Genomic DNA, 14,788 nt, shown 5'->3' with positions numbered 1-14,788 from the left:
GATGATTTGTACAAGAGGGCTGGGATCCAGACTGAATCATACGCCTTGGAAATGTCTAGAAAAACTGCATAAGTATTCTGGCCTTTATTAAAGCTTTCCTTTATGTGGGACTTGAGTCTGACTATATGGTCGAACGTGGAAAAACCTGGTCGGAAGCCAGCTTGGAATTTCGGGATGCAATTGAAGTGTTCCAAGTGCCATTGGAGCCGAAATTTTATAACGTGTTCAAAAACTTTAGCCAAACACGACGTAAGGGATATCGGACGGTACGAATTGACGTTATTTGGAGGCTTAGCTGGTTTAAGGAGAGGGACAACAATAGCAGTTTTCCAATGATTTGGACTGAAGCCGGATACGAAAAACAGATTAAATAAATGTAAAAGGGACCTGCGGTTAACTGGACTGAGCTGTTTAAGCATTTCATTATGGATCAGATCGGGGCCTAACGCTCTACTTTTTAGGTTCTGAAGGCCCGACGACAGTTCAGACAAAGTTATTTTACTGTTAAGAGGGTTCGGAACCTCGGAGGAAATAGCGGCATCTGCTTTACTAGTAAAGAATTTCTCCTTGTCCGCAGCTCCTGTGCAGGAGGGGGGCGTAGAGGTATGGGCCAACAATGTGTGTAAGAACAGTTCCGCTTTCTCCTGGGTGGAAATCAAAGGTGCGCCAGAAGAATCAACTACTGGGTAATTGGAAGAGGGTGACGGAGCTGAACCGATCATTTTATTAGTGAAGCGCCAGATATCATTTGATTTGCTTGCATCCAGAGCAGTAATAAAATTATTCCACGAATCAGACTTAGCTTTGGCTATAGCCTTTTTTTCAAAGCATCTAAACGATTAAGCTCGATTTTGTTTTCAATACAAGGAGATTTTAGCCAGCGTAGCTTGGCGCGCCTAGCTAAGGCAATCGATTTTTTAATGTCAGCTGACCACCAAGGCCTACTTGGTTCCTTAGCTTGGTTATTCCTGGGGGAAAATTTAAAGGTCGCGTTACTGGCATTCATAATGGAATCATACCACGTTTGGTACGCTACGACCAGGTCAGACAAAGAATAAAAAATTGAGTTAGTAAGGTTGCTTTCAATAAGGTTATTCCACCCTAACCACTTGTTGGGGTCAAACTTCCAGGTAGACGGAAGGTCGGAAATGAAATCTATTTTCATATTTAGAGAAATACGGATGGGGACGTGATCACTGTCCCATGTAGTTGGACCAAGAGAGATTTGAGTCAAATGCGCTAAATCTGGAGTGGCGAACGTGAGTTCAATTGTGGAGCAATGATTAGTAGAGGGATCAATTCTATTCGGGAGATTTGGGGGCGTACACAAAACCATATTATAATTAGAACTGAGATATTGGACAATCGACAACCCACATCTATTGTTAGCCCGTGAGTTTTCCCACGCACGGTGATGGGAATTAAAATCGCCGCCAATAACACACAAATTATTAGACTGGTCAAGCAACGAAGCGATTTCCGATGGTTCTGCATCCCCTTTGGAGCAGTACGCCGAAATCAGGACAAGGTTTTTGCCATCGGGTAGTAAAATCGAAACCCCGATACACTCTATATGGGCAAGAACAGGAGAAGGAATTAAAGACGCAGAGATGGACTTCTTGACGAGAATGGCTACTCCGCCACCGTTTTTATCTGCGCGATTTTTAACAAAACAATTAATTGCATCAAAAGCAACAGGGTGAGAGTCGACCCAATGGGTCTCGCTCAACAAAACAATTGAGGGATTAGAACTTCTGAGATTATTTTTAAATAAATCCAACTTAGCACGGTATAAACTTCTAGCGTTCCATTGGATAATATTAAGATGAGGGATTGTTTTATTCATTTGTTGTTTTGGGGAGACTTGTCATAAGGCGTTCTATGGAAACGGGACTGGGCCTGGCTCTGAGACGAAACGTTCGCAGACTTCATGAAGGTTGCCATCTCGGCAAATTGGTTCTGCAGACCTTGAATCGCACCGGGTACTCCTGACAATGTCTCGATTTTCTCGTGAATAGCTGCAAAGGAATCAACTATTTTTTCAACGTTGCTTTTCAAAGTGAAAAGAGGTTGGATATCTACCACTAACTGGGAGAGTTTAGAGTTCAACAGTTTGACTTTCAAATGGAGACCATCAATTTCTTTCTGTTGGGCGAGTTCGATCGCCGAGGGCGCGGCTGGGCCTGAGGCAGAAGGAGGCGTTTGTTTGGAACTGGTGGATAAACGCTGTTTAGCTTCGAACATCAAGACATTGTTAGCCCTGGCAAACTTGAGCGCATTCAAATGTGAAATGTACGCAGGGCATAGGGGGCTTCCCGTAAGATGGAGATCTTTCTAACAATTTAAACATTTGGCCTTGCTTTCACAGTTGGCTGCCGGTGGGTGACTGCCGCCGCAGCTGGGACATCTAGCTGGAAAATTACAATGCGCGGCGGTGTGCCCAATGCGGTGGCATTTTGAACATTGCATGGGCTTGGGAGAGTATGCACGAACCACAAAGCTTCTGTAGCCCAATCTTACTCTGTAAGGAAACGGTTGCGAAAAGGTGAGCACAACCACAGTGGATGGAGACTGAACCCCATCAACGAATTTGTTAACCCGATGCACGTGGGTAACGTGTTGGTCTTTCAAGAGATCTAACAGAGCCTCGCTGTCCGATTCCGACACAGGGACTCCAACTATGACTCCTCTGAATTCAGATTCAGATTTGGTTAGTTTACAAGAGACCTTAAGGTTGTTAATGCAGTTTAAATTCAAAATAGCCTATTTTTGTTCCAAATCGAACGGGAAAACAAAAAGGTCTCCCCCTGACGCGACTTCGACATTCTTAACAGGCTTGACTAAGCGTGCAAGATCATCAACAAAGGATTTAGTGTCAGCAAATTTGAGAGACAGGAAGAACCCGGGTTTATCAATCGCGGAGACAACTACTGGGGCAATTTTACTAATGCTGCTTATGCAAAGTGATGGCTGCACGGGATTAACATGGTCGATTAAGACTTTTGGTGGGCAACTAGGCGAATCCTCATCATCTCCTTCGCTCATCTCTGGGATACTACGTCTACGATTGTACATCGTGAAAATTACAAGACAAACGAGAGCCACGCGGTTCAAGAGCGGTTTTAGATACAGACGGACAATGAGGTTGGGCGGACTTACGTACGAGAGACGGCGTGGTTCGAGAAAGTAGCTGGAGGCGAAAATAGTCCTAGGAGGAGAGGTATGAGACACACACAAAAAGGAAAAAACAGAAGGAGAGACTTAACGCGCGTCCGACTGCCGTGAAAGCTCAAGGCGAACCACCGCGAAGCGCGAACGTTGAGCAATTGCAATTGCATACATAAATGAGTGAAGACTAGAACAGTGTTGACCAATTTATTGACAGCTCATTTTAAAGCCACCATCTGGAGGGAAAAAACCAACAAGGTGGGTTATTCAACAGCCGCCGCATCAGACCTTTTACGATCTTCAAATTCTCAGCCAGACGAAGTCAAGCCATCTAATTCATTAATTTGCCTTTTAACATCCCTTGCCGTCTATGGTCCAACCGCAGTGACTCCTCCACAAACCGCCCCCAGCCCGAAAGAGAGGCGTCAAAGCAAATGACCAGCGCCGGCGATTGTTCCAACATGGATTTGCCACCCAAATGAGCCAAACTGCAAACCCACCATGATAAATCCTCTTTAGATTCCGGGGACAAAACCAATTTCACCCGCATATCACCTTGCCCCATCACGAGCCCCGCGTTGCCGCTGCAGATGCCGATAATGGGACTGGGTAAAGTCGACCGCTGACAAAGCCCATGAAAGGAGGCCCAAGATGGAGGCCAAATCATGGACAGACACTTGTGCGCTTGAAAGGGCGATTTCACAAAGATTTTGACCTGGGATTGTTTCTTCACTGGGATGGAGAGCGTAAAATGGACCGAGTCAATTTTGGCCTAAGAATTCTATAACCTGTTGGGGTCAGCACGGATTTCTTCAAGTTAATAGCGAACTCAAGTGTTTCTAGCATGGATTTTGCAATTTCAAGGTGTTTAAGCGACTGTCGGCGCAAAATAAAAAAATCGTCCAAATAAACCACGACCTTAATTCCCTGTGCTTGAAGCAACGCGACGATGGGTTTAAGAAGTATAGTAAATACCCATGGGGCTGATGCCAAACCAAACGCCATGCAAGTGAATTGCCAAACCGAACGCCATGTAAGTGAATTGCCAAATCTTCCCCCCCCCACCAATGAAACTGCAAAAGGTGTTGGTCTGACTCATTAATGGGAACCGTAAAATACTCACGGGTAAATTGTGGTGGTCGGAATTTTGTCTCATTGTTTGTAATGTTTCCATTTATGTAGAAACGGAGAGGCCAAAACGTGCAAGAAAAAAACCAATTCGGTTTGCCGATTTTGAAGTGAGTGCTGAGTCTGGTAAAGTGGTGAAAGGGCGAGTTGGACGTGTGATCGTGAACATACAGTGGAAAACGTTGCATTTGCTGCCGATCTACCGATTCGGCCAATGGCTTTGGGTCATTCCGTTGAAATCGAATTAATTTTGGCACTCGGCATCACCGATTTTTTTAATTTTTTTTGCAGTGCATTAATTGTGTTTGTATAAAATTTTCTGTAAAGGGAAAAATTTTTCACGTTTACCGAATGAGAGATAAAAAATAAAAATTCCTAAAGTTTTTTTTTAATTAAAAAAATTTTTTTTTTTCGTTAAAATTAATTTTTTTTCCGATATCGTTGGTGCTAAAGGTTTAAAAAACAGAGAAAAGATAGTGATTTTTTTTTTCTTTTTAACCATCTATTTGGAATTCAAAATAAATTAAAATAAAGTGGTTTAAACATTTTTTTTAAAATGGCCTTAGCGAAGATATGTTAACTTCGATTTGAAAATTTTTTTTTACTCATCAATAGCTCTTAAGTGTGCGCATCTCGTGTAAAATTTTCAAGTTTTACCCATGCCTTGTTAATTAGGTATAAGTTTTGAAAGATTTTTCAATTCTCCGTTTCAATTGCTCAGACCCCTTCACTGCATGGCAGGGTGTCTCTAGAGATGCCACCGTACCCGTTGAGGGGCGCTAGTGTTCTCTGTGCAAAAGATATTGGTGGTGGTGTTTGGCATTTCGTTGTTCGTGTGACTAATGTAGTTTATCTGAATCACAAAACTTAACAAACCTGTCTCAAAGTGTTTCCCTGTTATATTTGCACTAATGACTGTGAAGACTACCGCCCTTTTATGAACAAGTTCTTGATCGAATTAAATCAGTGGCTCTTGAAATCCACTTGAGCCAGAACTTATGATTTCAGACTTAGGTAGCCATTCTGAATGCCGTCGCCTTAAAATTTCCTAATGGAAGGGCTCGCGGGTGTTATTTTCATCAAAGCCAGGTGAATATTTATCCTTGATAATGATTTAGATACGGAACTATAGATCAAATTCCCAATTTTTTTATTATACAGGCAAATCGTCCGAAAAACCGACGAAAACCCAGTCCTTATAACACCCACAAAACCCTTTCGGAAGCCAAGAGAAAATAAGAATCGCGTATACAAAGTAAAAAAAACCTACCCCCCTCTACAGCCTCAACAATGTCAATATCGAATCCGTGTAGGGGAGAGGGGGGTTAGTTGTCAGGTGCATTTTTCCTGAATTTTTTTGAATTTTTTGAGTACACTACTGGTAAAATGAATGAATGAATCAGATTCAGATTTCAATTCTCTATGAATTGATCATATTTGTTTACAATGTTCATTTACACGAAATTGTGAAATTCAGAAAAACTGCAAAAAAAGTCTGCCAACTTGCCCAAACTACGGGGTAAGTTGGCTGCTGATGACTTCATTGCTCCAAAATTTCTAGGTCGAATTTTGAAAACTTCTGGTGAGAAATCCGTATGACAACATGCCCCTCCAAATTTCTGACAACTAATCCCACAGGGTGCTTTTCGAACAAAAAATCGATAACTAAATAACTTTTTAATGTAGAAATGTCGAGTTTCTTTTAAAAATAAGACAAACATTAATTCTTTTTTACTAATAGGTTTTTTGACAGTCTTAGAGTTTTATGCTATGAGAAAAATAAAAAGTGTTGAGAGGCCCAAAAAAAATTTTTGTCGTTTTTTCTTTCTTTTGCTATAACTCCTGTTGGGGAAGTCGTATACTTTTGAAATTTTGTATGAGCAATCTGGGTGTTGTCTTTCATATTTGGTGTAAAAGGCTTGATTTGTTTTGGTCTGTAAGGGGTCTAATTAGCAAAATGCCAACTTACCCCAACTGCTAACTAGCCCCCCACCCCCTCTCCCCTAATTCCATTTAAAGCCCGCCCTATGTGATAAAACATAACTAATCGTTAATATCTCTATATCTCGGTTTTTAAGCCGAGTATTGGAAAAATATGAAAGCGGTTTGAAGAGGCGGGCTTTACCACCATTTTAAAACAATTCGATTTATATATTTATTATATTTTTACACAATTATATTTTCATTAGTCTCTACTAGGGTATTTTTTAAATTTTTTAGTGGTTGTAACTTCTATTCTAACCGCTTGAGCCGTCCTATTTTTTCGACTTTAGACACGCCCCAGTAACGACTGCCAAAAGAAGGGGGACAAAGATTAGAGACAAATACGAAATGGGGAGAGGAATGGTTGCAGCTGGACATAGGGAACACTTGCTGCTGAGAGGCTGAGAAGAATAAACCATTTATCCCTGAGGTATATTTATATACGAAGGTCCTTAACGATATAGGGTGTGGGGTAAAGGGGGGTAGGGTAGTAGTAGCTAGTAGTGAAATTCAGAGGGTTTAATGTCCATTTAGTTATCCTTTATACGTTTCTTCCCTGAATGACCAATCGTCACCAAATTTTGTACATAATTCTGTCAAAATTTGATACATGTCCTAACGGGGTTTTCATTTGTTTTAATTACTGTTTTAAAAATTTAATTTGCGTACTTGTTACCTAGCTGGTTGCCGAATCCTAGGTAGTGAATTCGCTTTTTTTGCGTAACCTTCCAACTGTCAGTGCATGCTCAGCAGTGTAAACAAAAAGAAAAAAAAGTTTGGATCTTCCCTAGCAAGACAAGTTTTCTGCTATGGGAGTGGAGAGTATTAATTATTTGATTTGGTTTTTATGTTCGATTTCGATTTCGTCTTTATTCTTCTTTTTACTTTGTATTTTCCCACTTTTATTTTTTTAACCCTTTTTGTTTTATTATTACCTCTTTTTGTTTACTATTTTTTATCTTGATTTTAATAAATTTGGTTGTCAGTAAAATTTCTATGACTCCTTTTTTAACAGTTAGTCATCAACCAAGAAGTTAGGGAACATTTTAAAAATGTTAGATTATATTCATTTTGAAGCTCTGGGTCATCTCTCCCTTCTTCCTCTGTCCTCTCCTCGGTTATCGAGATCTTCTTGTGGTCGTGAAGAGTTACCACCGATCTTCCACTTCCATTTACCTCCGAAAGCTTATTAAGAGGAATTTTTCAAAAATTACAACCTTAGTTTTCTTTCCCGACTTGATCGAGATTCGAACACCGAACTATGCGAATGGCAGCCTGGGTTGAAGACCATTAGTCCATCATTGTTATATTTTTGGAAGGGAAAAAATGGGTATTATGGTAGCTCGCTATCTATTAGCCAAGACTCATGTAATGCAACATGTGACCGCATGATATAATTGTATTGTTACTATAGTAATAAGTGTTACTTTAACTTAATCTAAACATGAAGTGCGACGTGGGGTGGCGGGGCGAAGCCTCCGCCACGCCTAAGTCGCACCACTCATAATATTATGAGTGGTGCGACTTCGAATATTACGAATATTATGATAATATTGACAGATTATTAGTCAATTAGTTAATAAAAATCAATTAATTTAAGAGAATAAAGGGAAACAAAATTTTCCAAACATAATAGTATGTATTTATCTACTATTTAACCTTGATTTTCTGTCTCTTTAACGTTTAAAAAATTCCCGAAGGACATGTTTCACGGAGTAATGGGCTTCGTTTTTGAATTTTTGAAAAAAAAAAAACATGTATTATTTTTTTACATGATAATGAATGATAAAATTTCTTTATTATAAAACCCGGCATTTTCATAATTTTCTTCTAGAAAATGCTGGTAAATTGACTTTCTTAATTTTAAAACTGGGGTTTTTTTAATGTTTTTTTTTAAATGTTGAACAAAACAAAAAAACAGTCACAGTAATAAAGAAATGCGACTTTTTTAAATAAAGGAAATTCATAACGCAACTAACAGAAAGCCAAAAATGAACAATTCACCATAACAATAATGAACGCCAAAAAGAAAGAAAAACCCTTGATCTATTTGTTTGGCTATTTTTAGGGATTGAGATTATGTACAGATGAAAATTATGTAATCGAAGACTTATTAAAATTTATTTTGTGGGGTAGGAAAAAAATTAGCTATTAGATGTAAGTAGTTAATGTTTGGTCAGTGTGCCCCTCTTCTCGTGACCGCTAGGTGTCGCGCGCTCGAGCCGTGAGAAGCAACGGGCCGAGAGAGGGGCAGTCTTGTTTCAGCTTGAGTTTGTAGAAGGAGCTCGTTCTGTCTCGTCGAATCCATTGAGTTAATTATCCAATTAACTACCCAGACTAGTAATCTAACATGGCGCAGTTGGTTAATCTTCCCTATTAGTACCTCCGATTGGAAAAATTTCGTGCAGAATTTCCCCAACTGAGACTTAATTCTACGCCAAAGTTTACCTGGCTTATTCTCGCTGCAGCTGTGTGGGTGCCGCCTTCTTGTTTCCTTTGTTCTGGCTAGCTTTCTCGCGTGGCGCCGCCATTTTATAGCCACTGTAGTACAAAGACGTTTGCTTTTCGTGCCATGCCATGTTATGGCGCCAGATGGTTTTATATATTTTTTCCTTGCAATATTGTGGATTGTGTAATCAAGAAAAATGAATTTATGGAACAGTGCGACAAATCAGAAATTGTAAGCTTACAAGCAGTTCAACTTTTGGAAACAATTGATATGTATTAAAGTAAGTTACATTATTCTTTATCAATATAAATTCGTTTAATTAATTGTTTTACTTTTTCTACAGATGGATCTTTTTTATCAGCCACAATCAATTCAAATCCACCATCAGCCTGAATAGAAGCCATCATACAGGAAATTGTACCTCCACTTCTCAATTCTAACTTTTTCCATTCTGTCCAAAGTTCCGAATATGTATATCCTTTAGTCATACGGGATACGGATACTGTTAAAACAGAACCAGAAACCTTAACAGATGTCACTTCATACCATGTGTAATCAGTATCTGTGTTATGACGCCTACTCCAATATACGTCTCCTTCTTTAACTACAGATTCTCCAGTTACTAGTTTATCTGATTGAGGTGAAATATGAAGGCGTCTACCTACACCTGGTACAATGAGTTGTCCATGGAAATCTTTTTTATCTAAGGATAAATGTTTTGTTGAATTAACATATCCTAGATAATCTCCAAATGGTTGATAATTTTCATTGACATCCATACCATCCGCACCACCCAGATAGGAATTCTTGTCCCAAGGCGGGGCCAAAGCCGTGCGGGTGGTGCGGTGGGCACAGGGGAATCTCTAAGATGTCCCATTGCCAGCCCTTATTTGAACACGTTACTCATTTTAATCTTGTCGGATACTTCATTTTTTACTCCCTCTCGTAGAAGTCTCTGATGCGTCCCGTTTTTATATTTTGGTTCCTTCTCGACACTTGGAAAATTTCGGAGAAACTGTCTTTGTCTTTTCGCGGCAAAGTTTGGTTCAAAAATCTTATTATTATCTCTATCTTAAGAGTTCCAATTAAGAATGCGTGGATCATCTGTATAGTATTGGCTTCTCACCACGACGATCCGGGTTCGATCCCCAACTCAGGTTACATGTTTATTCAACTTTGTTGTTCGTATCCAATTGATTTATAATGTGACCGGTAACATACCGCATTGCATACTCTGACAAATAAACTTGTCGTCCGGATATCCTGATAAGCGTTCGTGAAAAAATGTCGGCACAATAAACACCCATAAAAAAAAAGAGTAAAGAAAAAAGGAACGAAATTCAGAGTCCAGAAAAAGATTTATTATTAATAACTTCTTGATTTCCTTTTTCCGTCCCAAGTACGTCTAAAGTCCATCCCATGGGACGGGATAGGGACCGCCATCGGATCTCGGCGAAGCGGACATTGGCTAGACGTAAAAGACGTCCAAGGAATGTAAACTTGGGAATCTGCTATGTTCCAAGTACATCTCAGACGTCTCAAAGTGACGTGTTTGGGACGCCTTTGGAACGGCAGTGTACTATCTGGGCAAGTACTGGAAAAAGACTTTGTGTTAAATCATATACTTCAACGTACATTGGATATGGAGTATTTGTAGGTACTTTTTCTTCAAATTGCATATATTCAACAATTAAACAATCAACGCAACCTGTTTCCCAAGTTATTTCCCAGTCTTCTGGAATTTGGGATTCTTGATATATAGCGTCACCACCAAAAATTGCCCTCATTGATGTTACATTTAGTCTAGATTGCCCGGTAATGGGAATCATAGGCTGTGAAGCCTTCTCGAGTGCAGATTGACGAACCGACACTTTAGGAATTACTACATCATTGCATTTTTGTTTAATTGATTTCAATTTTTTAATTAATTCTTCTTTTTTTCCTACTACGGTTACTTGATTAATAAGTCCGTCAACATCTTTTACTCGTTTCAGTAATTTTTCGAATTTAGTTTTGACACCCATATTTAATTGCAACCTCTCTTGTTAACGATATGGTAATTAATGTGCAATAATTGAAGTAGGTAACACAATTTATTACATTTTTTAAATTAAATATCAATTACTAATAATGTTAATATACTATAGAGTATGTGTATTATAAATTATTGCCAATATATAACGAGAATACTCATTTTTAATGTTAGTATACAATACACCATCATGGCAACCAAACGTCAATTTGTCTCTGATCTTCAATTGCAAGACACTTTGTCTAAGTTGCAAAAGAAAAATGAAGAAGAAATTCAATTAATTGGACAGTTGTCTACTGAAGTAGAACAATTACTTAAGGATGTAAACGCCGCAAGCGAAGAAGAAACTCCTGTAAGTGAGCCCCCAATCGAGGTTACGTCATCTACTAAATCTTCTTTAGTTATCAATAGTTATATTTGGAATTACCAAAACCAAAACACACACTGGAATCCATTTTCACACACTCTTACGTGGAATGGAAGAAAATATAAAAGTGTATCAATTTATTATATGAGATCAGACGAAGAAGAATTTGGTTGGAATAAAGTTGATTATTGGGAATATTTTACATTCGATTACGGAGAATCTGATCTTTTGGAAGCTGAATTGAATTTCCGTGCTCGTACAAGAAGTAATGATATTAGTAACGGTTTTGGAGTAGATACTGGTGTCTCTCCAGGATACCCAGATAGGAATTCTTGTCCCAAGGCGGGGCCAAAGCCGTGCGGGTGGTGCGGTGGGCACAGGGGAATCTCTAAGATGTCCCATTGCCAGCCCTTATTTGAACACGTTACTCATTTTAATCTTGTCGGATACTTCATTTTTTACTCCCTCTCGTAGAAGTCTCTGATGCGTCCCGTTTTTATATTTTGGTTCCTTCTCGACACTTGGAAAATTTCGGAGAAACTGTCTTTGTCTTTTCGCGGCAAAGTTTGGTTCAAAAATCTTATTATTATCTCTATCTTAAGAGTTCCAATTAAGAATGCGTGGATCATCTGTATAGTATTGGCTTCTCACCACGACGATCCGGGTTCGATCCCCAACTCAGGTTACATGTTTATTCAACTTTGTTGTTCGTATCCAATTGATTTATAATGTGACCGGTAACATACCGCATTGCATACTCTGACAAATAAACTTGTCGTCCGGATATCCTGATAAGCGTTCGTGAAAAAATGTCGGCACAATAAACACCCATAAAAAAAAAGAGTAAAGAAAAAAGGAACGAAATTCAGAGTCCAGAAAAAGATTTATTATTAATAACTTCTTGATTTCCTTTTTCCGTCCCAAGTACGTCTAAAGTCCATCCCATGGGACGGGATAGGGACCGCCATCGGATCTCGGCGAAGCGGACATTGGCTAGACGTAAAAGACGTCCAAGGAATGTAAACTTGGGAATCTGCTATGTTCCAAGTACATCTCAGACGTCTCAAAGTGACGTGTTTGGGACGCCTTTGGAACGGCAGTGTACTATCTGGGTACTGGACAGATAATTTCGACTATAGCCTTGATAACACCTTTTATATGGCTGCCATGATGCGTACTGATGAATCCGACCCATTTTTTGGTACTTTTATGATCACTTAAAAATTTGTATGCAGAACCTTGCTCAGGAAGGACGAACAATGGTTAAAGTAGTCAAAGGTCTAATTAAAATTGCTAAAGCTGTTGCTCATGTAACAGCATCAGTAGATAGTAAACAACCGCTACAATTAATGGCGTCAAGATATGTTGACGGTAAAATAAAAATGGAATTGATTAGTAAACCTGTGTCAATGGATATTGAAAATTTGAAACAAAAAGTTATTGATTATATGAAATCACCCTTGCATGTAAAAATTGATGAGGTTATTGTTCCTCAACCTATTGTGCAAGATGAAAAAAGTGAACTACAGCCAACACTGTAACAATTGATTTAAATAGATTATTTTTATCATGATAGTTGCAATACATTAGAATATGATACATAAAAATAGTTGTTTGCACAATAATTGATGAATTCGAGTAATTCTAACATTTCAATAAACGATAACTGGCATGAAGTAATGACAAAATAATCATTTATAGTTTTACAGTAGTAGTAATCATGAACACGCACTCCCAAAGCATTGGGATTAGGAATATAATGTAGATTTTGTGTACAGCAGGCAGTAATGTAGTATGTGTCGCAGTCATTGACGCCGTCGTCATCTTCATTCAAAATAGTATTTGTTTTAATACATTTGTTAACAAAATCCATAAATTTGATCATGTGACTCAAATCGTTTCCCGTTTCTACTATTATTGTAAATTCTTCATAAATGCTTGCAACGTCCATTCTTCTACATTTTAAAAATTAACATTAGAAAACCTTAAAATAAGAATATTTTTTTAAATACTTACATTTTGACTTCTGAGAAGGTACTGGGGTAGTCTCTCTAGTTTTAGACCGATTTTTTAATCTCCAAAGAGGGGACATTTCCCAAATGACCTGCTTAAAAGGACCAATGCAGAAGCAACAACATGAAAATTTTGTCATGTTCCTTCGTTTTTATTAGATCTTATAACTTTGCTTGTATTTAAATGGTAAAAAAATGTATATATTTTAGACGAAATTTAAAGGAATTTAAAAGTAAAACATTTTTCTGAAGTAAACATCAAAAATGGATTCTTTCTCTAAATTGTCAAATTTATTTGTTGAACGTAGAACATTTTGGGAATTTTATGAAGAATTCCAACGAGATGTTTTAGAACTGACATTGAATCAAAGAACGGAAGGTGACCCTATTCCAGTTTTATTGGCTAAAAAAATTGTGAGAAATCTAAAGCGTTCAAAATTCCCGAATAACCATCTTATTGACGAGGGTGTTGCACACCTGAGCGGATACATTTTAGTTGCCGTAGTGCTTGAAAGCGTTGCAATTGACGAAATAACCAAGCGGTATTGTACGGATTATTTTAATTTTATGTATAATGCAAAATATAAAATAATAATGTCTTACGAATTAAATGTAGAAGAAATGCATTATCTGCAAACACGTTTAACCCAATGTCTTGGTGGTGGCGGATGCCCTTAGGCCAAAACTGTTCAAGTTGTTTAAATTTCTTTATAGCGATTGCTCAATAAAAGAAAAATTGCTAATAAGAATTTATTAATTTGAATATTGACATTTCATCGAATAGTTATTGATTGTAAACCTTTGAATGCATTTGCATTTACAATGCATTTACAATGTAATGCGCAATAAACGAAACAATAAATGTATAAACTTTTATTTTGATTTATGTTTATTATTTGACAATTAACAAGTACAAAATTTTATACTAATAATACATTGAAAGAAAAATGCAAGCATTGAAGCAAGAAATGAAATTACGAATTCAATAATAAATACTTTTGTATTTGACATATTCATGTTGTAAAAAAACAATAAAAAATTAACAAATACAATTAATATTGAATGACAATGTTATTTAAATTAGTCAAAAATCGACTGTTATTTCTGGGGTTGTATACTTTAATTACATTTAATTAAATTTTTTTTTTAATGATACGCTGATTTTTGCCGATTTTTTATTAAATGTTGATTTTTCTTCTCACGTCGCCTGGAGCGAATCCTGCCCCGGGGGAAGAATAGAAGAGGGAAAACCGCCGGAACCCTTTGTTCTCCCCTATTCTCTTTCCTCTATTCTTCCCCCGGGCTAGGATTTCATCCCTGCGCCACGAAAGATTGATCGGAATTGTTTTTTAAAAAATCGGGAATAATCAGAGTTTCATTTAAAAAATTTGAAACTTTGTCCAAATGTAGACGACTATGTCGTCTACCGTTGGTAAAAGTTTCAAGTAAAAATTGATTAATTTCAATTTTTTATGATTTTTTAACTTGCATACACTTTAGCTTGGAAACATATGGCGAGCGCGCCGATGTTTCCAAACTTTATGTCTAGCACTTTGGGGATAAAGTTCAATTTAATAAAATCTGAAAAAAATCATGGTGAAAGAAAATTCTTTCCTCACCAAGAAGATTTTTTAAAATTTGCTTTGCGA

General features: G+C 37.9%; 1 long non-coding RNA gene across 1 annotated transcript; it reads left to right on the top strand.

The window, feature by feature from the left end:
• Positions 1-8,472: 8,472 nt before the first annotated feature.
• Positions 8,473-9,332, top strand: LOC124199494. The gene is made up of 2 exons (XR_006876853.1): positions 8,473-9,008; positions 9,072-9,332. It is a non-coding gene; the product is annotated as an uncharacterized LOC124199494 (long non-coding RNA).
• The last annotated feature ends 5,456 nt before the right edge of the window (positions 9,333-14,788 follow it).

Source organism: Daphnia pulex, chromosome 8 (genome assembly GCF_021134715.1).
Source record: "Daphnia pulex isolate KAP4 chromosome 8, ASM2113471v1".
In the NCBI taxonomy this organism is placed as follows: Eukaryota; Metazoa; Arthropoda; class Branchiopoda; order Diplostraca; family Daphniidae; genus Daphnia; species Daphnia pulex.
This window is presented reverse-complemented; position numbering and strand designations above follow the sequence as displayed.